The 23,958-nt window shown below is 33.2% G+C and overlaps 2 protein-coding genes and 1 long non-coding RNA gene across 8 annotated transcripts in view; 2 read left to right on the top strand and 1 right to left on the bottom strand.

Annotated features, from left to right (window-relative positions):
• The window catches only part of LOC127734818 (uncharacterized), a 70,466-nt gene that overhangs the window by 8,697 nt on the left and 37,811 nt on the right, over positions 1-23,958 (bottom strand). The window lies entirely within an intron of this gene.
• Positions 1-23,958, top strand: part of LOC127734821 (ankyrin repeat and death domain-containing protein 1A-like) — a 162,458-nt gene that overhangs the window by 132,843 nt on the left and 5,657 nt on the right. The window lies entirely within an intron of this gene.
• Positions 17,739-19,701, top strand: LOC127734831 (uncharacterized). The gene is made up of 2 exons (XR_007997789.1): positions 17,739-17,780; positions 19,409-19,701. It is a non-coding gene; the product is annotated as an uncharacterized LOC127734831 (long non-coding RNA).

Here is a 23,958-nt window from a genome sequence, read left to right as displayed (position 1 = left end):
AGTATGTTGGAGTTATAGTAATTCCTCTATAATTTTTGGCATTTTTTATATCCCCTTTATTTTTGAACACCGGAAATAAAGTTCCAATTTTCAGTAAATCAGGTATGTAACAGTATTTAAAACAAACATTCAAAAGTTGTTGTAAATGTTGTAGTAAAGACTCGCTTCCATGTAAAAAATGTTCAGCAGTTAAACCATAGAAGTCCTGAGCTTTGTTTGTGTTGAGTTTTGAAACAGCCTTTTTTATCTCTTCAGTTGTGATTTCCTGATGTTTATATTTATCTTTACACATTTTAATAATATGGGTAGCTTCTTTTTCAATTGAATTTAGATATTTAGTGTCAAAAGAGTTATTGTTGGATTTTTGGCAAGATCACCAAAATGCTTATTCCAGCCCTTCATTACATTTACATGGGATTGGAAAATTTCTTCATCTACAGTTAGTTCCTCAATAAATCGTGAAAGTTTACCTCTTTGTTTTTTTATAAGGCTATAGAAAAGTGCCGGATCATTATACCCTGCGTCTATGATTTTCTGACGTTCTTGTATTCTGTGAAGTGCAGCTTCTACTATGCATTGTTTCCGAAGTGAGGAGGTTGTAATTTTCTTTTCAATAGTAAAGGGATTGTTGGGGTCAGGTGGACGATCATTTTGTTTCCATTTAAAAAACGCAATTTTTTTCTCTGAAATTGCTTGAGAAATATTTTCAGTCATAATTTGTAATTTCTTCTTTTTTATCTTTTTTTTCCTTTTTGGGAGCAACCGCCAATATAGCTTTAGTTATAGTATGGTTGAGAGTCTGAAAAGCTTCGTCCAGTTCAGTAGGGTTCATTGGTTTTTTTAATATGGCGATACCCTCTTCAACTAGATTTTTATATTTATCTTTATCTATTTTGTTCCATTTGACCTTATGATTGATAGTCGACTGTATTTGGATTTCAGAATTCCGACAAGGAAGTTCATATTTTATTTGTAGTGAAAGATGATCCGAGACGTTTGAAATAATGTCAGGTTTTCTAATATTTATTATACAGTCTCTAAATTTTTCTTGGAAAAGTATATAATCAATCGCAGAAGATGATATGCCACTAGTATGTGTATAGGTAATTCCAACTTCTGTAGTAGACAAATTATGGTCAGACATGAAGTCAAGTATATATCTTTTTCTATTAGAGTTATTTTCATTAAAATATTTTCATTGAAATCTCCACCAATAATTATCTGGTGAGTGGCTTTATAAACTTCCATTATCTCATGTAATTGGTCAATACATTCGTGAAGCTCATTTAGATGATTATCTGAGGATTTACAAGGAAGATAAATAGAAATAAGTAATAGTTTCTGATTTCCAGACAACTCAATACATTGTATTCTCTCATTTCCAATTAGTAAAGTTGTAACAAGTTTGTCGAGATTCTTTTTCCATAAAATGGCTACACCTCCATAGCCACGAGGCATGTGATAAGGTTGAATACAATCATTAGAATCAACTGCTTTACCCGTCCCAGTGAAATCATTATGTAGTTCTTGTAGTATATTTAGTTGGCAGTCATATAACCAGTGTTCTTGGAGAAGAAATATGTCAATTTTTCTCTCTAACTCTTTAAATAGTGGACCACAGGTCAATATATTTTTGCAGTTAAAATCTAAAATCCTCAGAGTAGAGGTGCTACGTACTTCTTTATCTATATTTACACAATGTACATTTATATCGTCATTTTTAAAATCTAATACATCATGATCAGTTATTACAACACTACATGAATTCATTTGTTCAGTAATAACCGGGGCAGGGTTTAGGACATCATTTTGTGCCTTTCGAATTGGAACAGTTCCTTGTATAAAAAATCCTGCTCTGGTTTGTCTGGTGAATAATATAGAGGTTGTCCTATTCTTGAAACGTGAAACAGTGGTGAGGCTTTATCTTCATGGGAATACGTAGACAAGTCATTTCCATGAAATTTAGAACTTTCTTTCTCTTTTGGAGTCTTTTTTGTAGTACCTGTAGAGTAAGTCGACGGATTATGAGATCTTAGTGTAGATGCTTTCTTTCTACATTTTACCTCCGTATTACTAACAGAATTTGCAGAATGTTGAGTCGGAGTAAGTGAGATTAAATTTGATAAGCAAACTTGGCTTTCTGCAGAATGCAGATTATAAGAATGATGAAAGGTTTCTTGGGGGACGTTGTGGTAGGTCCCACCATTGCCCCACCAGTTACCATGTATATTATAATCTGAAGTTCTTGTTTCAGGGTAGTAATTCATATGGCTATAGTCATGATAATTATGCCAATTGTGATAGTATGGGTAGTAGGGATCACGACTATCAGTAGGGACGTTGTGGTAAGCCCCACCATTGCCCCACTGATAATGTGATGTATCATTAAAATTGGTAATTGGAATATTGTTATCTCTGGGATAGTGAGTGTTATAAGGGTAGCTCTGAGAATGTGGATTTGTGTAGTCAACATTGTGTTGGACGGAGCTAGTTGGAGCTCTATTGTCATATTTAGATTTCTCTTGCTGAAGACTATCTATATCCAAAGACTGAAGTAGGCTAAGTTCCCGATCAACTTTTTTCAGGACATACTCAGTTACTCTTTCATGTATACCTCTGATGAGATCTTCAGCTGGCTGCTTCTGTTTATGGTTATCTGTTGTCTTGACATCATTCTGGTTTTGATTCTTTACTGAGCTATCTAAACATTGATTAAGGGTTTTGAGAGATTGTTCTAGTTCTAGGTTTTTACTTTCAGCTTTGAATAGTCTATCTAGAATTGTTGTCTTGTCATTCGAGTTGTCATTTAGTATAGCTTCTTTTATCTTTAGTTGTTCTTCTTTTTTCTTTAACTTTTGCTCTAGAAGTTTAAAGTCTTTGGCTGATATTTCTTTAACCTGAACTTTTTTACTTGTTTCTTTAGATTTTATAACATGTTGACTATGAAGCATAGGAATTTCTAGATTGGAATGATCTGTGTCCAACTGTGGGGTGGCAGTTTTTGGTACTGCGGCTGTGTTGGTACATGCTAATTCAGTGTTGATGCATTTACTTTTAGTTACAGGGCTATTAGATACAATAAATTTGCATGTGGTTTGATCAGCAATTTCCAGAACTGAAATAGATGTTGGTAAGTTTTTAGTATTAAAGTTTGGTGGCGGTGTGCTGAGACAATCAGACTGACTTAACGAATTTGTAGATATTGGATATTCATCTAGAGACTGATCAATGGCGTCCTGTATCAAGATAGAATTTGTAGAGGTATGGAGTTTGTTATTTGTTTCCGTTGTGTTTAAGCCAGATCTCTGATCTATCATGCCAAGACAAGTGTAACAGGAATTTGTATGTTTATCAAGGCAGCTGTCATGGCATACTAATTTGCAATCAGGGCAAATATTTTCTGCATCATCTAGGGCTTTATCACAGACAGAGCATTGTAGTAGGTTCTCCTCTATAAGTAGGGATCTTGCACCGGTAACATGTGTTTCGTCTGATCGGATGTTATTTCCACATAGTTTCAGCTGTGTTTCAGGACTAGTACATGTTATACGGGATTGGTGGTACTTTAACACAGAAGGGACGTTGTGGTAAGTCCCACCATTGCCATTCTGTGTGTCAAGTGTATTTACCTGTGTACTGTCACAGCTTTTACATTGATATGTTTTATCATTCTTTTCGATAGAGGATATAACATCTTCGGACAACTTGTCACATTTATAGTGTACCCAATGATTGTTTTGGCACAATACTGCCCTAGATTTGCAGTTCCTATTGCACTTAATACATTTTACCTCATTTGAGCTTTTTGTAGATTTGCACTCAGATAGGCTAGGATGCTGTACATGTGTTGCTGATTTTTGAAGACAGTCCAGCGCATCAATTAGTTTTGATGCTAGGTTTTTATTCAGAAGGTCGGTGTTTATATTTGCACCATTGATTTGTGTATTAGACATAATCTTATGTATGTGTTCAATATCTCTATCGAACAATTTGTCTAAATTTTTCCCATTGATCAGTAAGTTGCATTTCGTCAAGTATGCATTAATTGTGTAACTATTGGTAGGATTGTCAAATATTTGGTAAGTATATTGAACATTATTTCCTCCTTTATCTGTTGCTATGGATTTGCGGTAATCATGAATCCTGAAAATAGGATTATTAAAATATTGCTCCAAAGAATATATGAATAATTCGAAAGATATGGTGTCCATTTTGATGGTAACGCCACCGCCAGTGTAAGCATACTCTATTACAGATCTTTTAGTACTTTCAAGCTTCTTTTTCAGTGATTTTTCTACATTAAGTGTGTAGTTGTTGTTATAACTACTTTGTGCAAGTACATGTACACTGTCCAAGTTGGTTTTTTGTATATTATTGACTTTATATTGTTGAATATCCATCTTTAAAATTCTGATTACTTATAAAGTAAATGATAAGAAAGTTGTAATATTCAATATAATTATTATATGACCATCAAAATATCTAATGCGAGTACTGTAGGGACGTTGTGGTAAGTCCCACCACCGCCTTATACAGTTTTTAGTGTAAAATAGAATGTAGATTTGTTGTATATTAAAATTTAAATAGAACTAATTCGTCTATAATAATATATTTTTACCTACAGTCAAATTTGATTCTGTGAGCTAAATTACGGAGCCATACTCTAGCTAGCGCACTTTTTGGATGAATGCCATCAAGGTATAAATTGAAGTTATATAAGTCTCTATCATGCCTGTGTGTGTTTTTCGAGTTGCATGCAATTGAGTGATATATATCGGCTGAAAAGCTTGGTGATCTTGTCGAATGCTCGTTGTTAAAAGCTCTTATCTGGTCATTTACAACTAGAATTTGTTTAATTAATGTATTGTCGTCTGCTTTAAATCTGTTGGGATCAGGATGATCGTGAAGCCGGTTCCAAACGTATATAGAAAATATGGGTATATCAAGAAATGTGAGTTTACAACCGGGATATTCAGCCAGAAGGGTTACAAATTCTTTGAGATTATTTATAAGTTGTGTAGCAGCTTCCTCAGGGTTATCTTTGAGTGTGATAACCTTATCACGACGACTCTACTCTGTAATGTCGCAAGTACCCAACCACACGTAAAGGGAAATATTGTCAAGATGACCAATTTTTGAAGCCAAATTGTCTTTTAGCCAAGCAAGACCATCTGTAGATTTTTGACCAGATTTAAACCACCATTTAATATCAACTTCAGGTGACAGTTTACATTCACTTTGTAAATATCTTGCCTTGCTGTCAGACAGCACAACTGGTACAAGTCTAGACGGACCAATAGGCGGAGTGAAAGTTTTTTTGAGGTATTTCTCTAGCTTATGTTCAGTCATTTGCGTTTCTATTTAGTACAATATTTGACAAGTACTAACGTTCTTCCACTTACCCTAGTAAACAGTTGCTTTTTTTTTATATAAATCTAAAAATTAAATAAATAGTTAGCTGAAAGCAATAGATAAAAAAAAGCAAGCAAAGGCTTTGATTAGAGATTAGGTCTATTTATTTTTGTAAATTTTAGTATGTTGTTGCACACCCAAGACTCTCCATAGACTTTCCAGGTGACTATTATTTTTTTTTTAAATAAAGGATATGATGTATATAAGTGTATGAGCTGCTAGAATATAAGACTTTAGTAAATAATAAATATGGAGGATAAACTATACAAGGGTGTTAAGTGTTCAAAAAAGAAATCACACTTGGTCAGACAATAAACTAATTTAACTGAACTTGAGACTATATATAGATATGTGGATTTGTACGTACTCCTGAAATAAATTTAATTTAATTGGCAAATAAGATAATAAATATAAGAGATAAAATGTACAAAGTTGTCTAAGTGTTAAATAAAAATTAAAAAAAATCAAACACACGTGGTCAGTGAATAAATGTAAAATATGTCAAGTGCACTTAAAATAATAAAAATTAAAAGGAAATATACGTAGGATAATATGTAATATCAACAATTGGAATAAACTTATTACTTATTAAGTAAATTTATGGGCACACATGGTTGCAGTATTAATGTAACTGAAAACCCGCCATTTTGAATGATTGGCGCGTCACATATAATTTGTTTGTTTGTTGATAAAATCGAAATGTGATCAATTAATTGCAAAATTCTTTTTGAGTAAGTGATAAATTTGTATTGTATATGTATTCCTGCACTCTCAGCACAATAAAATGTTCAGGTATTCTATAAAAGGTAAAATTTATCGCTCGATAAAAAACCACGTCCACCACCTTCAACTTCCACCAATCAAAAAAATCAGTGAGGCACGATTAGTATTTAAATTTTTACGGTGCGGAACCGAAAAAAAATCCAGAATTTGAAAAAAAGCCGACCACCTCCTAAAATGGAAAGGTGGTCGGCTTTCAAAAGAAGGTGGTCGGCACACCCGGCTTAAATGCCGAATGGAAAACGCTGTGCAGCTTCCTATCAAAATTGATTTTGTCCCCATATTTAAGCTGAATATATAATCCATTATGACATAGACATATATATATATTCTTTATATGAATTTTATGCATTCTTTTTTCTTTTTCTTTCAAGGAATATGCAGAAAATGTAATGGAGAATACTTGAAAGCATATACATCATGTACAGAAAAAAAGGTAACATAGTTTTATTACATATACCAATAGAAAACAAAATGTAGGTATAACTGCAAACGGTTTGGGTTTTCTTATACGGTATCTCCACTACCCGAGGGTTATGATTCTTTTTCTACACTTCATGTGAGGTGGATGATAATTCTGGTCTATGTAAATAAATTGCTAAAGGAACCACCATTAAAATTGCATTGAATTTATCATTTATTTTTATACGACCGCAAAAAATCTTTTGGGGATCGTATAATGGTATGATGTCGTCGTCATCTGCGTCGTCGTCCGAAGACATATTGGTTTCCGGACAATAACTTTAGTTTAAGTGAATGGATCTCTATGAAATTTTTTAAGAAGGTTCAATACCACAAAAGGAAGGTTGGGATTTATTGAATCATGTGAGGGATAATTAAAAAAAAAAGATGTTTATAATGACAAAAACTCTCAATCAGAAAATTAAGTAGCTTCAGGTCTGTCGCACTCTTACTTCAGTTTAAGTGAATGGATCTCTGAAATTTTACCATAAGGTTCAATACCACAAAAGGAAGGTTGGGATTGATTTTGGGGGTTATGGTACCAACAGTTAAGGAATTAGGGGCCAAAAATAAGCATTTTTGTAACTTCCAGACATAACTTGTGTGTTAGTGTATGGATCTCTCTGACATTGTACCACAAGGTTCCATATCACAAAGGGAATGCTGGGATTGATTTTGGGGGTAATTGCCCCAAACGTTTTGGAATTTGGGGCCAAAAAGGGGCCAAAAAACAAACATTTTTCTAGTTTCCAGGCAATAAATTGTGTTCAAGTGTACGGATCTCTCTGAAATTGTACTGCAAGGTACCATACCTCCACATTTTAGGAATTAGGGGCCAAAAAAGGGGCAACAAACAAGCATTTTTCTAGTTTTATGAAAATTACTTGTGTGTAAGTGTATGAATCTTTCTGAAATTGTACTACAAGGTTCCATATCACAAAGGGAAAACTGGAATTGAGTTTGGGGGTAATTGCCTTAAACATTTTGGAATTTGGGGCCAAAAAGGGGCAAAAAAACAAGCGTTTTTCTAGTTTCCAGACAATTTATTGTGTTCAAGTGTACGGATCTCTCTAAAATTGTACTGCAAGGTACCATACAAGGTTGGGATTGAGTTTTGGGGGGATGATAAATAAGGGGTTCCAAAAAAATTGAGGGGGGATTTTTTTTTTCTTTTTTTTCTATAAAATATTCATTTTAAATTGGTTATTTCTGATTTATAATAAAAGAAAAATAATAATTATATGATTTGAATAGGTAAATGAAAAATGTTTAAGTTCTTAGACCACATTCATTCTGTGTCAGAAACCTATGCTGTGTCAAATATTTAATCACAATCCAAATTCAGTGCTGTATCAAGCTTGAATGTTGTGTCCATACTTGCCCCAACTGTTCAGGGTTCGACCTCTGCGTTCGTATCAAGCTGCGCCCAGCGGAGCATTTTATTTTAGTAAATGTAAGGAATGAAACAGATGAGAAATTTTAGTAGTTGCACTCTTGTTTTTTAGGACATGTAGGAGTAGATTTGTATAAGAGAAATATATTGTTGTTACAAAAGTCAAATTTAAGTCAACAAACTTGCTTTCTCTATATTGTAGTCAAAATTAGTGGCTACAACAGATGATGAAGATGAGCATTGTAACTATACACTTCGCACGAGAAAGACAAATTCATCTACCTTTGATAAGGTAAGTTAGTCACTGTAATCATAACACATTTAAGAACAATATAACCAAATAAAAAAGGTTGAAAACTTCTTGCAGAAGAATTGTATCCATCCAGATAACTTTATATTCATGGAAATTAATATTATCAGACATATAACATTAGAAAATGAATGCGCTTATTTATCTGTATATCTTGAAATAATTCTCGCTTAAATTTAAAAAAAAAATATCTTCTCTCTTACAAACGATGTGTTATTTGGTCCAAGACAAACAGAAAGAACCCACATGAGAAGCAGCACACAACAGTTGAACACAAGATAAAAAAATACTATTTCAATTATTTAAAAAAAATAAATGTGGATAGTGTCCACATGTGGACACAGATGATGCCCCCGCTTGAATATCATATAGTTATAAAGGGACATAACTGAAGAACGGTAAAAAAAGACGATACCCAAATTTGAACTTGATCTGAGTTTTGTGGTACTAAGCATTGTGTGTAAGTCTCATAACATTTGGTTGAGGCTAACTTAAGTAGAGAACAGAAACTAAAAATTCAGCAATTTTTCTATTTGTAAACACGCATAACTGTAGAACGGTTGTGTATAAGTTTTATATCATTTGGTTGAGACAAACTAAAGTTAGAGAATGGAAATGAAAAATTCAGCAATTTTTATGTTTATAAAGGGACATAACTCAAGAATGGTAAAAGTGTCGCCACCGAATTTCGTACTTAATCTGTATTATGTAGTAATAAGCATTGTGTATAAGTTTCATAACATTTGGTTGAGGCAAACTAAAGTTAGAGAACGGAAACAAAAAATTGGTACTTGATCTTAGTTTTGTGGTAATGAATATTGTGTATAGGTTTCTTAATGTTTGGTTGGGGCAAACTTAAGTTATAGAATGGAAATTAAAAATTTTGCAATCTTTTGATTTATAAAGGGGCATAACTTAATAATGGTTAAAAGTTGATTCAACTATAATCATGGACAAAGGAAGATAACTTCAATTTTAAAAATTACTTGATATTTAGATGAAAATTAAAATTTTGCAATGTTTCCATTTATAAAGGGGCATAACTGTAGAACAGTTAAAGTGAGGCCACCAAAATTCAAACTTGATCTGTGTTTTGTGGTAATAAGTATTGTGTATAAGTTTCATAACATTTGGTTGAGGCAAACTTAAGTTAGAGAACGGAAACTAAAAATTTTGCAATTTTTCCATTTATAAATGAACTTAACTCTAGAACGGTTAAAGTGACGCCACCAAAATTCAAACATGATCTGTGTTTTGTGGTAATAAGCATTGTGTATAAGTTTCATAACATTTGGTTGAGGCAAACAAAAGTTAGAGAACGGAAACTAAAAATTTTGCAATTTTTCCATTTTTAAGGGGCATAACTCTAGAACGGTTAAAGTGACGCCACCAAAATTCAAACTTGATCTGTGTTTGATGGTAATAAGCATTGTGTATAAGTTTCATAACATTTGGTTGAGGCAAACTAAAGTTAGAAAACGGAAACAAAAAATTTGTACTTGATCTTAGTTTTGTGGTAATGAATATTGTGTATAGGTTTCTTAATGTTTAGTTGGGGCAAACTTAAGTTATAGAATGGAAATTAAAAATTTTGCAATCTTTTGATTTATAAAGGGGCATAACTTAATAATGGTTAAAAGTTGATTCAACTATAATCATGGACAAAGGAAGATAACTTCAATTTTAAAAATTACTTGATATTTAGATGAAAATTAAAATTTTGCAATGTTTCCATTTATAAAGGGGCATAACTGTAGAACAGTTAAAGTGAGGCCACCAAAATTCAAACTTGATCAATTTTGCAATTTTTCCATTTATAAATGAACTTAACTCTAGAACGGTTAAAGTGACGCCACCAAAATTCAAACATGATCTGTGTTTTGTGGTAATAAGCATTGTGTATAAGTTTCATAACATTTGGTTGAGGCAAACAAAAGTTAGAGAACGGAAACTAAAAATTTTGCAATTTTTCCATTTTTAAGGGGCATAACTCTAGAACGGTTAAAGTGACGCCACCAAAATTCAAACTTGATCTGTGTTTGATGGTAATAAGCATTGTGTATAAGTTTCATAACATTTGGTTGAGGCAAACTTAAGTAAGAGAACGGAAACCAATTTTGGGACGAACGTACGTGCGTACGTACAGACGGACAAGGGTAAAACTTAATGCCCCCACCGCTACGGCGTGGGCATAAAAAGCTCTATAACAACATGAACAATATGACCTCTCATATAAAACAAAAAGTAAGACCAGATGCTCCTGACTAGTCAGCATTACTTGTTCCATGTATGGTACAAATGTACCTGTCATGTATGGCAGCACCAAACACAACTATTATTGCGCAACTATGGTTATCACAATACTATAATAAATACATGTAGATGCAGCATAAGCTTTGACAAACATCTTACAACATTGTATAAAAAAGTACAAATGTAATATAATGAGAGTCACTTCATCTGTGTCCTGTTTGTATTTTAAAGTTTCTGTTTCACTTCAATGAAGTTGAAAAAGGAAGATTTCAGCATGCTGTCTCCTGAAAAAAAGGAATGTTGGGATTGATTTTGGGGGTAATGGCCCTAACTATTTCGGAAAAAGGGGCCAACATCAAGTCATCAATACTTTTCTAATACTTCTATATATGAATTGCTTATTTCTAGATCAATTTAATTGGGTTTAAATTAAAACTTTATACTTCTTTGGGGTTTGATTTCATCAAAAACTGAATTCTTGGGATTCTTTGATGAGCCAAATGTAACTGTATATTCAGAATCTTAAGTATGGGCCCTGTTTCTAAATTGGTCCACATTAAGGCCCCAAGGGTCTAAATAAAACGTTGTTTGATTTCATAAAAAATCAATTATTGAGGTTTTTCGATATGCCTATTATTCTAACCTCATATTTATATTTTTATACACTGCCAAAAAAATTTTGGAGTCGTATATTGGTATCACGTTGTCATCTGCAATGTCAGAAGACACTTAGTTTCCGGACAATAACTTTAGTTTAAGTGAATGGATCTCTATGAAATTAACCACAAAAGGAAGGTTGGGATTGATTTCGGGGGTTATGTTCCCAACTGTTTAGGAATTTAAGGCCTAAAAAGGGGTCCAAATAAGCATTTTTTATACGCCCGTTTACGGGACATATTATGGTAATCTGTTGTCCGTCCGTCGTCAACATGTCGGACATTAATTCAAAAACGCTTTAACCAATATGCATGAAACTTTGGTGAATTTTTTATATCTATTGACGTGAGCTCCCTTTTGTTTTTTTATAAATTTCGGATTAACGTTTCAGAGTTTTGGGGTTTTATTCATTAAAAAAGGGGGGATTTTCCAGTTTTAGGACAATAACTCAAAAAGAATTTCGCCAATTTGCATGAAACTTTTGTGAATGTTTTATATCTATTGACGTGAGCTCCCTTTTGTTTTTTTTTATAAATTTCTGATTTACCGTTTCCGAGTTTTGGGGTTTTATTTAGGGATGTCAACAATTTTCGAGTACTCGAGTATCGCTAGTTAGTACCGAGTATCGAATACCAAAACGATACTCGACTAATCAGTTTCCTGTTAGAGTGTTGTTGCTTTCTTAAGCTTAAACAAAAATATTTTTATTGAGAGGGCCTCCTAGGAAATTAAATATTAATCACTATTAAAATATGTCTCGAATGTGTGCGTTTAATTGTCATTTTAAATTACTCCGAACAGAGGTAGGCTATGAACAAGAGCACATTTCTATTGCTTACACTTTTAGCTAATCTTATAGTCATTCCCCCTCCCCCACCTCTGTACCATCAGAGCAAATATTTTCATCAGCAGGAATGTTAAATACGTAACAAAGTTGAGAAATAACCTCGTCCCAGAAAAAGCTGACAAGATAATATTTCTAAATAAGAACAAATTCGTTGCACCCTGTGTTGACCCTCAGAAAATGATTAAAGGCATCAATAAGTTCTAATCATTACCCCATTGCTGACCATTAAATGTGTTTTTTTACGATTCCCAAATACTGTTGTTTGAGTAATAATTTTTCCAAAGATGTGTTTTAACATGATTAATTAATTGATTAGATTATTGCCAATTTACTTAATTGGTACAAGTAGTAAATGAGCTATTAATTATGGTATAAAATTCCTGGAACTATTATCTAGTCCTAGGTAATAATGTTGAGGGTTTTACGTTCTTAAGAAGACGACAAACAATACATAAAATAGATATAATTTTGTGTTTCCATTTTGTAGATGTTTTTCCGAGCGAGTACTTGAGTATCGCTCGGTAAATCCAACGAGTACTCGATTAGTAAATCTTTATCAAGTTGACATCCCTAGTTTTATTCATAAAAAAAGGGGGGATTTTCCAGTTTTTCTGACAATAACTCAAAAACAATTTCACCAATTTGCAAGAAACTTTGACGAATTGTTTATTTCTATCGACATGAACTCCCTTTTGATTTTTATAAATTTTAGACTATACGTTTCCGATTTATGGGGTTTTATTCATTACAAAAATGGGGATTTTCCAGTTTTCAGACAATAACTCAAAAGTTATGAAACTTTGGTAAATTGTTTATATCTATTTTTGTAAGCTCCCTTTTGATATTTATAAATTTTTGAATTTAGGTTTCCGAGTTATAAGATTTTATTTGTTTATAGTCTGACAACAGATTTACTTAGCATTGCGCAACAGCACAGTGTTTTGCACAACAGCAAGAAATCTTTAATTAAATATAAATTCAATTCATATAACCAATTTCAAGTTCTTCGACTACATTTATTCAGGAACCTATAATATGTCAAATATCTAATTACAATCCAAATTCAGACCTGTATCAAGCTTGAATATTGTGTCCATTTTTGCCCCAAGTGTTCAGGGTTGAACCTCTGCGGGCGTATCCAGCTGCGCTCAGCAAAGCAGTTTATTCTAGTTTCCAGACAATAACTTGTGTGTAAATGTATGTATTTTTCTGAATTTGTACCATAAGGTTCCATACCAAAAAAGGAAGGTTGGGATCGATTTTGGGGGTTATGGCCTTTTCTGTTTAGGAATTAGGGGCCAAAAACAATATTTGTATAAATTGTTTATTTCCTGACCAATTTCAATGGGGTTTTATTCTTGAATTTTTGGGGTGCTTTAATATGCTGAATCTAACCGTGTATAACGTTTTTGGATTTTGGGCCCTGTTTTTAAATTGGTCCACATTGAGATCCAAAGGGTCCAAAACTAAACTTTGTTTGATTTCATTAAAAATTGAATTATTAGCGTTCTTTGATATACGAATATATCCGTGTATTTAGATTTTTGATATTTGGTCCTGTTTTCAAACTGGGATACATTAAGGTCCGAAGGGTCCAAAATTAAACTTAGTTTGATTTTAACAAAAAATATTCTTGATTTCTTGGGGTTCTTTGATATGCTGAATCTGTACATGTATTTAGATTTTTTATTATGGGCCCAGTTTTCAAGTTGGTCCAAATCGGGGTCCAAAATAAAACTTTGTTTGATTTCAACAAAAATTTAATTATTGTGGTTCTTTGATATGCTGAATCTAACTGTGTTTGGATTTCGGGCCCTGTTGTCAAATTAGTCAACATTGAGGTCAAAAGGGTCCAAAATTACACTTTTTTTTTTATTAAAAGATAAACTTTGTTTGATTTCTGACATCAAAAATATAATTAATGTTAGTCTTTAATTTGATATGCTGAATTCTAACCATGTATATTAAGAAATTGTTGAACATCCTTATATATGATATTGTTTAGTTCTTTTTGAATGACAATTGTTACCTGCATGATTTTCTATTTATAGAATTTATACACAGATTCACAAGACAGCGAGGGGCAAGTTAGTACAGTGTGCAGCAGTCAAGATTCAAGTTGGAGCCAAGGGGACGAAGCATTGCCTCTTAAATAAATCCAAATTGCTTATATCAACAAGGCTATTTATGTTCTAGGTCAAGGTTGTATCAGTCCACTTAGATCAAAGCTGAACACAAATATAGATGAAGCAAAAGACAGAACCATCCGATACTACAAAAGAAAGGCTGAGGAAACATCTGAAGCTCTATATAATGCTATTGCACCTAAACAAGGAACTAAACTAAGGAGAATTTCTGATCAGGTTTCAGTAACGAAAGGTGATGATGACCTTCTTCATGTTGTTTCCCAGATGTGCAAAAGTATAAAGGATGCAGATGTAAAGTGTCAACTTTTGTCTCTTGTTGTGAACCAGTTTTTAAAGACTGATTTGTTGACATGGATTCCTGAGATCACAAAATACCAAATAGATAAAGCCAGAAAACAATGCATTTGTTAATGGTCCTGGCTCATGTATACAATCTTCAAAGACACAACATAGACAGAGAATAAACTATGCCATGTTACAGCATGCTGTAGAATTCTTCAGTGACCCATCTTTCAACCAAATATCATCTTACACTACCCATGACCTAAAATTAGACTCGGGAGATATTCTTGTTATCCCAGATGTTGTTAGAACAGTCATCCATTCAAACTTGATTAAACTGTATAAACTCTACTGTGCCGACAATGATTTCAATCCTCTAAGTGACTAAACACTGTATCAAGTTTTGAATGCATGTGAAGCATCCAAAAGGAAGTGCCTTAAGGGTTTAGACAACATTGCTGTAGATGGCACCACAGCATTTGACAACATTTTGTCCTTAATTTCCAAGCTGAATAAATCAGAGGACTGGACGAGTACAGTTAAGAGCAGACTTTTAAATAGCAGACTGTACTTAAAAACAGATTACAAACTGCATATAAAAAGAGAAGATGAATGTGCCTTCCATTGCCTGCAGTATTCATTAAGTGATCCAAAAGTTGGTGCCCTTAGTGTTGGATGTGAACATTTGCATCAAAAGGCATGCGACAGATGTCTGCTGCTTGGAGATATTGTTGAAGAAGTTCGGTTGGCCATTTTATCCAGCTGTCCAGAGGATCAAGAAGCTTTCCTCCAAGACCTGGAAATATCAACAAGGCAGATTGCGGACTGGAGATCTCACATCTTGAGAACAATCAACCAAGATGATGCCAGGTTTGATCTTCTGAACAGCATACAAGGCAATGAAGTAATTATTATCATGGATTGGGCAATGATATACCTTCCACAGATGTTTAGGGAAAGAATGAAAGATTTCTTTGGTCAAAAAGGGATGCACTGGCATGTGTGTGTTGCCATTTTTAAAGATGAAGACAACAGTTTAAAGGTAAGAGTAATATTATTTAAATGATAATCCTATTTACCATTATAATGAACCTAAATGTCATCAAACATGGCAGCCATTATTACTGAAAATTTAAAATATATATATGCAACAAAAATCTTTAAAAACTCTGTAAACAAAAACATTACATTACAAAAATTATTATTGACCCAACAGCTAAAAGCTTAAGTGGCCCATTGATTAGGAAAAACTACAAGTAACGCAAAAAAATAAAAAATCTTTAAAAAAACAATTGTTACTGAATTTCATGGAAATAATGCACCAAGCTTTTCCACCACTATTCCTTAAAGGTGTAATACCACCATTGATTTTTCCCTATTAGTCTTTGTTAAATTTCCACTTTTCAAAAAATTGTGCAGAATTTATCTTTGTTTCAAATAAAGAAATACTTGGCATGAATAAAGTTTTATCATGTCCAGTACTATAGAAAAAATTTCACATAACATTTCATTGCATATAAGAAAATAACAATCACTGGAAGTTAACCAATCAAATTTTCCCCCTTTCTAAACCTGTGTACAAGCTTTAGTAACCATGTAACCTCAAGTTTCCAAAATATTCTATAGAAACCCCAAATAAAAAAATAATGGTGCTTTGAAATACCCAAGATATATGTTTAAGACCTAGAAATGTTTTACTGCAATGAAATGTAGGATCAATTACCTACAACTGTCAAATTCAAGGGAATATTTTTTTCGACCTATTTTCGTATACAACCGGATGTGACGTACTATGATTTGGTGGTATTACACCTAAACACACATTTTTTTCCAAAATGATTTGACAGTAACATGATGGCTGCATGGAACATAGTTAGGGAACCAACAAACCCTATGGGAAAATTTTTTAAGTACACATGTATACTTTCACCAATCTGAACCAAACTTGATAAGAATGATATTTGAAAATTCAATAAGTTTGTCAGTTACTTCGTTATCAAGCATGGTTAGGTCTGCAACTTCCCTTGAGTACTCTGGATTCCTAAAACATTGGCATTGGTGACCAATTGATAAATAAATCCATTCCCCATTTCCATTCTCAATTTTATTTATATTAAAATAATTTAATTTTGGATGTAACACGTCTTCTGATTGGCTGACGTTGTTTTGTTTATCAGCTCATAGACATAATTTTGTCATGTGACCGTGACGTCATCAACGTTTTTTCATGGTTTACTCCGGTTTAAAATGGAATTTAGAATTAAATTATAAGAAATGACTGTAATATTTTTTCTGTCTATTCGAAATAACATAAAAAATGTGGTGCACGGGTTATTCAGTATGCACCACATTTTTGATGTTATTTCTTCATAGACAGAAAAAATATTACAGTCATTCCTTAATGAGAAGACCTCATTTTGTGTGTTGCTTCTCTTCTTTTCCACAATAAATTAATTATCAACCATCCGTGTCCTAACGGTACCATGCACAGTCGCATTTGTCATTTTCTTTTATGATTATTCAGTTTCGGTTATTTTGAGAGAAAAATGGAAATAAGGCGTCCAGATATTGTTTCCGTCATTGGAAAGATTTTTAAGTCATAGACAAGACTTCCGTTATATTTAAGACTGTGAAAACAACAAATAGTTTTGATAGATACTTGGGAACAGGACAATTATTTTTGCGTTACATATTCTATAAATAGAGTGTATTTGCTATTTACTGTTGGTGACACAGTGGAAAGTAAACTTTGAAATGATAGTAAATAGGAAATACACTTTATTTATAGTATATGTATGTCATGTATGCTCATAGTAACAGAAGAATTGAATAATAGAAAACAAAAAATGACGGATTTTGGAAAAAGGAGGATGAAAGAAAAAAATTGTAATGTCAGCCTACAGAAGTTTTACATACTTTTAACAACGGTCTAAAGGACAGCTATTTCGCAGGTGTGTTTTAGTTTTATTTATTTGTAGAAAGTCATATTAAACACCATCCATACTTTGACGGTATACAATAAGAACTGATTTTTATTTTAGCACAAGACCTTTACTCATATAATGGACCATGTGAAGCAGGACTTCTTCGCTGTTTTATCCCTGTTGGAGCACACACTATCTTCTATTAAGAAACAGTTACCACAAATCACAGAGGCATACCTTAGATCTGACAACGCTGGTTGTTACTATTGTGGTCAGCTGTGGCTAGCAATACCAAGTTTGTCAGAAAGAACAGGTAACATTATATCACTTTCACCGAAATACAAATATGGAGTTTTATAGGATTTTGTTTTGGTACCATGCCCAACATAATAGGAGGGGGAGGGCATAGAAATAACAGTGAGTTATGTCCCTTGGAAATGTTAATGACATAAATTGCTTTGTAAGGGCTCCCACATATACCATAATTGCTAGGTTTTTTATAAAACTTGTATCAAACATTGTCGAATGCTTATTCAAGAATGAGCAATTTCTGGGAAAAATTATTACACCAGGGTTTTCGATATCATAAACTAGTCAAAACATTTACTAAATTTTATCATCGGTATAAGGACATCATTCGTAAATATAACTCAACATGCAGACATCTTGTACGTTCAGGTATTTCACATCCAATCTTTTATGGTAATATTCTTTACAAAGCACAAAAATGTCAGTATTCACCTCAAAAGCTAACAAAACCTTTAAACAGACTTATTAAGAAGGGATATAGTTATGATACTGTTGTCAGGTCATTAAAGATTGCATATTTTGGCTTTAATATTGATTCACTTATAGGGTCTTTGCATCGGAATTAAACAAATTTATTCTAAAACCAGTTGTTGGCATGACACGGGTTATGTTCTTCTCATATATTTTATGACGGTATAATACTAAACCCCTAACAGGAGGGATTGTGCCCGATATTCATATGATGAAGACATAATCTTGTCATAATGTCAGTAACTGCTAGTAGTCTGTTGTTATTTATGTATTATTGTCATTTTGTTCATTTTCTTTTGTTTCCTATTCTGACATCGGACTCGGACTTCTCTTATACTGAGTTTTACTTTGCGTACTGTTGTGCGTTTGTTTTTTCCACATTGGCTAGAGGTAAAGGGGGAGGGTTGAGATCTCAAAAAAACATGTTTAACCCGCCACATTTTTGCGCCTGTCCCTAGTCAGGAGCCTCTGGCCTTTGTTAGTCGTGTATCATTTTTAATTTTAGTTTCCTGTGTATAATTTGGAGTTTAGTATGACGTCCATTATCACTGAACTAGTATACATATTTGTTTAGGGGCCAGCTGAAGGACGCCTCCGGGTGCGGTAGTTTCTCGCTGCATTGAAGACCTATTGGTGGCCTTCAGCTGTTGTCTGCTCTATGGTCGGGTTGTTGTCTCTTTGACACATTCCCCATTTCCATTCTAAATTTGATACATGTATATCCTGCTCCACATTTGTAAATTTTAATCCATCTCCAACATAAAGATAAATTAAGGAACAAGTGAAATGTACTGTAGGATAATATACCCTTTTAAAGGAATTTTAAAATTGGTGTATTTGCTGGACCAATTCACTAACATTTAAAGATGAATGCGAGGAAAAAATAAATATTTTAACTTCAAGCCAGTTTGTGTTAGTATCACCAAGATCTTGTTCACACTCGTTACAAAAAGTAAGTTTGTCAGGGTCATCTATTTTAAAAAAAAAAGAAATAAGGTCAAAAGACACTACCAGAAGCACTCTCGACCAATCATATTATCTTATTCCTTAATATGCAAATCATATAAGAATTATTTCAATATATATGTTTACTCTCATCAATGTTTGTAGGTTGTATCTTTATAAATATGAAAAAAACAAAAGCATTATTTATTTTTTTAGGGATACAAATCAAACGTTATGATTATAGTGAGGCCCAGAGTGGCAAAAGCTACTGTGATGCTAAAATTGCCCATATGAGACAAAAAATGAGAATTTTCTCTGCAGAAGGCCATAAAATCACTGCAGCTATGCAGATGAAAGAAGCGATTGATAGTGGAGCTGGAGTTAAAGGAGTTTATACATCAGTTGTTGATGTTGATACAACAAAGCATCAGCTTAAAACACATTCTTGGAAAGGTGTAAGCTTTATCACGAATGTAGAGTACACAAGTTCTGGAATAAAAACATGGAAAGCATACAGAATAGGAGATGGTTGCTTTATCGAGAAGAACAAGGTAAAGCAAATGTTTCGCGGTGAACAACCAGCTACTTGTTTACAGATCATCAGTGATGACTTTCAAGATCATGAGTCAACAGGGCATATCAATCTAAAACAAGAAACATCAGCAGAAATTCATGAACAACATGTATCATCCAACCAAACTGCCTTTGCAAATGAACAAAGTTCCTCATCATCAAACCAGTCAATAGTCATAGAACAACAAATTCCTGAATCATCAAATTGTACTACAGTCTTAGAAGAATTGGACACTTCATTACAAGACCATGAAGGCAATAATGTTGACAACGTATTCTATTGCCCAGAGTAGGGCTACACCAAGGCTTATCAGTCATTTGAAAAAATTCAAGATCACATTCTCATTGGAAAACACTCAAAACAACTATTAAATGACTCAACTTATGACAGAGCTAAAAAGATATGGGCTGAAAAATGTGAAAATCTTCATGTTTCTACTCATGTCACTATTGAATCTGATCCTGGAGGTTGCAATTCTGTAAATACAGACAATGCAATTTCCCATAGGAACTCCCTTTGCGGCTAAAACTGTGACACTTTTACTATGAAGTTTCGTGAAAAATAATATCCCAGAAGGGAAAGTTTATATGCACTACTATTCTATTCAAAGGTCAAAATATAGGGCTGTGCGGCATATTTTCAACATTTATATGCCCTGAACTTCTAAGAGTTTAAACTTATACTAAAATTCTATACTACCCTTACCTCCATTTTTGGACCTCCTAAGAATTAAAATTTAGCCGCTACCATGTTTATCTAAACTGGTTACATTCCCAAGTGATGTCTCTATGAGATGAAACACAGAGATCATCAATGGGAACCAGTACGTTAACAAATTAACATACCTATATATATAGCTATGAATATTAAATATTTCCCCAAAAGAGGCGTGGTTTGAGAAACAGCTGTATTTACAAAGTGCAACCTATACAAACATTTATTCAAATAGAAAACTCTCTAAAAACACTTTTTCTCACAACAATACTTATTTATCAGAATTATAGCCTTAAAGAAATCACTGCATATACTCTAAGTCTCCTTTTACAGTACATTTTATACCCCTACCCCTGTTTCAATTTTTTAAAGATTTTGAAAACAAGACTCTAATTATTGCCAGCTTACCCTATGTGCATGTTTTCTGACATGAACTGTCTAAAACCTGTTTGAAACTATTCTGATAACAAATTGAAAGCATTTTAGAATACTATAAATGTTTTGTTTAGTAGTTAACCATTCCAACATTCAAGATTATACAAAGTATCCAATCCTGCCTATGTCTCCAGTCCACATCTTACTGTATGCCTCTTTGTCAATGAAAGTTCACAATTTCTGCCTCAAATAGTCAGTTTAGAATTCTTGTCACAACAGTATCATCCCTAACCATATATCTAACATAAGTTAGTTAATATATGTCCTAGAAGTGTTTAAACAAAGGCATATTTGCAAAAGTTGTATTTATGAAGATATCAGTCTGGTGCATAAATTCACTAAAAGTTTGATTGAAATGACTGCTTACATCTGATTTTTGCATAACTTCCTAGCACAGTTATTGTTTACTTTATAAAAGACCTTTAAAATAAAAAATCATAGCATTTACAAGTTAAATTATCTGTTTTATGACTCAGGGGTAGGCATTTTCCTCTGTTTTTTTGCCCCTGGGGCCTCACATTTGCTAATTTTTTTCCCTGTTTCTAGCAATGTGAAATATTTACTACATATTAAGGATGGAACACACTATTGTAAGTTTTACTGAGGTCTTTTTGTCATTCTAGCTTGTACTTTTTTATGCCGCAGTCACAAAAAAGCACATTTAGGCGTTACGGCTTACTTTTGGGTTATCGACAGGACAAAAACACCCAACCAGAAATATTTAGGAAGGATCAATGAGTTGCAATTACTGTGAAGAGTAAATATAAGCACTTCTAAACAATTTAAATTACAAATAGGCATATATTATGAATTTATTTTGAATTCAGGGCTTTAAGTAAACCATGCATACTGTAAACTGTGAATTTATGCTGAGTCATCATAGTTAAGGCCCAGGATTTTCTCAATCTTCATGAAATATTTATAAAACTTCATATTTGAGTTAAATTCTTTAAAATCTCTGAGATAAACCAGATTTTGTGAAATTCTGTATGTTCTATTTTTTAACCCTATATAGGTTGCAATTCTGTAAATACAGACAATGCAATTTCCCATAGGAACTCCCTTTGCGGCTAAAACTGTGACACTTTTACTATGAAGTTTCGTGAAAAATAATATCCCAGAACGGAAAGTTTATATGCACTACTATTTTATTCAAAGGTCAAAATATAGGGCTGTGCGGCATATTTTCAACATTTATATGCCCTGAACTTCTAAGAGTTTAAACTTATACTAAAATTCTATACTACCCTTACCTCCATTTTTGGACCTCCTAAGAATTAAAATTTAGCCGCTACCATGTTTATCTATACTAGTTACATTCCCAAGTGATGCCTCTATGAGATGAAACATAGAGATCATCAATGGGAACCAGTACGTTAACAAATTAACATACCTATGAATATTAAATATCTCCCCAAAAGAGGCGTGGTTTGAGAAACAGCTGTATTTACAAAATGCAACCTGGAACCTCTAGCAGCAACAATTTCAATATACCTGCAATGGGTTGGGCATTAAAGAAAGAGAAAAAGTATGTCAGATTTTCACAGAATGTGAAATCATATCTTACAGAATTATTTAAGAATGGAGAGGCTAGTGGCAAGAAAGAAAATCCAGCAGCTGTTGCTATGAACATGCGTAACATGTCAGAAAATGGAAAACGAAAGTTTTCCCCCAATGAATGGTTACAACCTAGCCAAATTGCATCATTTTTTTCAAGACTTGCTATGAATGCAGGAAAGACAATAATGTGTATAGACAGCTGTGATTTAGATGCTGGTGACAGTGATTTATTGGCCGTGCTGAATGAATAAGAGAATCAAGAAATCCATGAAAACTTACATTTATAGTCCATCACTCTGTTTGTCTGTTTGTAACTAAATCTTGAAGACATTTTATTTCACTGTGACAAAATTTCAATGTGAGGGATATCAATCATTTGGCTTTCATTGTTCGTACCTCAGTCGTCTGAACATAAAGTTTTGTAAGAAAGTTTATTGAAAGGTCATCTATAAAATTCATTTTTTTATGCCCCACCTGTGATAGACACTTTGGTTTTCTCACTCTAACTTTATATAAGTGAATTGATCTCTATGAAGTTTTACCATAAGGTTAAATACCACAAAAGGAAGGTTCGGATTGATTTTGGGGGTTATGGTACCAACAGTTAAGGAATTAGGGGTCAAAAATAAGCATTTTTGTAACTTCCAGACATAACTTGTGTATTAGTATATGGATCTCTCTGACATTGTACTACAAGGTTCCATATCACAAAGGGAAAGCATGGTTTGAGTTTGTGGTTAATTACCCTAAACGTTTAGGAATTAGGGGCAAAAAAAAAACAAGCATTTTTCTAGTTTCCAGACAATAACTTGTGTTCAAGTGTATGGATCTCTCTTAAATTGTACTGCAAGGTACCATACCACAAAAGGAAGGCTGGGATTGAGTTTGGGGGTGATGAATCATAAGGGGGTTCAAAAAATTTGGGGGGGGGATTTTTTTTTCCTTTTTTTTTTCTTTAAAATTTTCCATTTTAAATTGGTTATTTCTGATTTATATATAAAAGCAAATAATGATGATATGGTTTGAATAAGTAAATTAAATTTTTTTAAGTTCTTAGACCACATTCAATCTGTGTCAGAAACCTATGCCTGTGTCAAATATTTAATCATAATCCAAATTCAGTGCTGTATCAAGCTTGAATGTTGTGTCCATACTTGCCCCAACTGTTCAGGGTTCGACCTTTGCAGTAGTATCAAGCTGAGCCCAGCAGAGCATTTTATTTCCAATTTTACTTTTCCTCTAAAGCTTTAGATACATATATATATATAGTAGCTTGATGCAAGGTGTAGTTAGATTAAATAAATTAGAAGGATGAAAACTACACACCCTCAAGATATCATAACAATCTGACTATCTTTTGGATTATGGCATATGAAATGTGAATTTTTTAAAAAGTGATTTTTGTTTTTTTTGCCTCCAGTTTGAGCTATTTAGGCTGTGGGCCTCTAGTTTTCAATCTTTTAAATACTCACACCCATGTAGA

This window comes from Mytilus californianus, unplaced genomic scaffold, assembly GCF_021869535.1.
Source record: "Mytilus californianus isolate M0D057914Y unplaced genomic scaffold, xbMytCali1.0.p SCAF_3, whole genome shotgun sequence".
In the NCBI taxonomy this organism is placed as follows: domain Eukaryota; kingdom Metazoa; phylum Mollusca; class Bivalvia; order Mytilida; family Mytilidae; genus Mytilus; species Mytilus californianus.
Note: the sequence above shows the minus strand (reverse complement) of the source record. Positions and strands in the feature narration are given on the sequence as shown.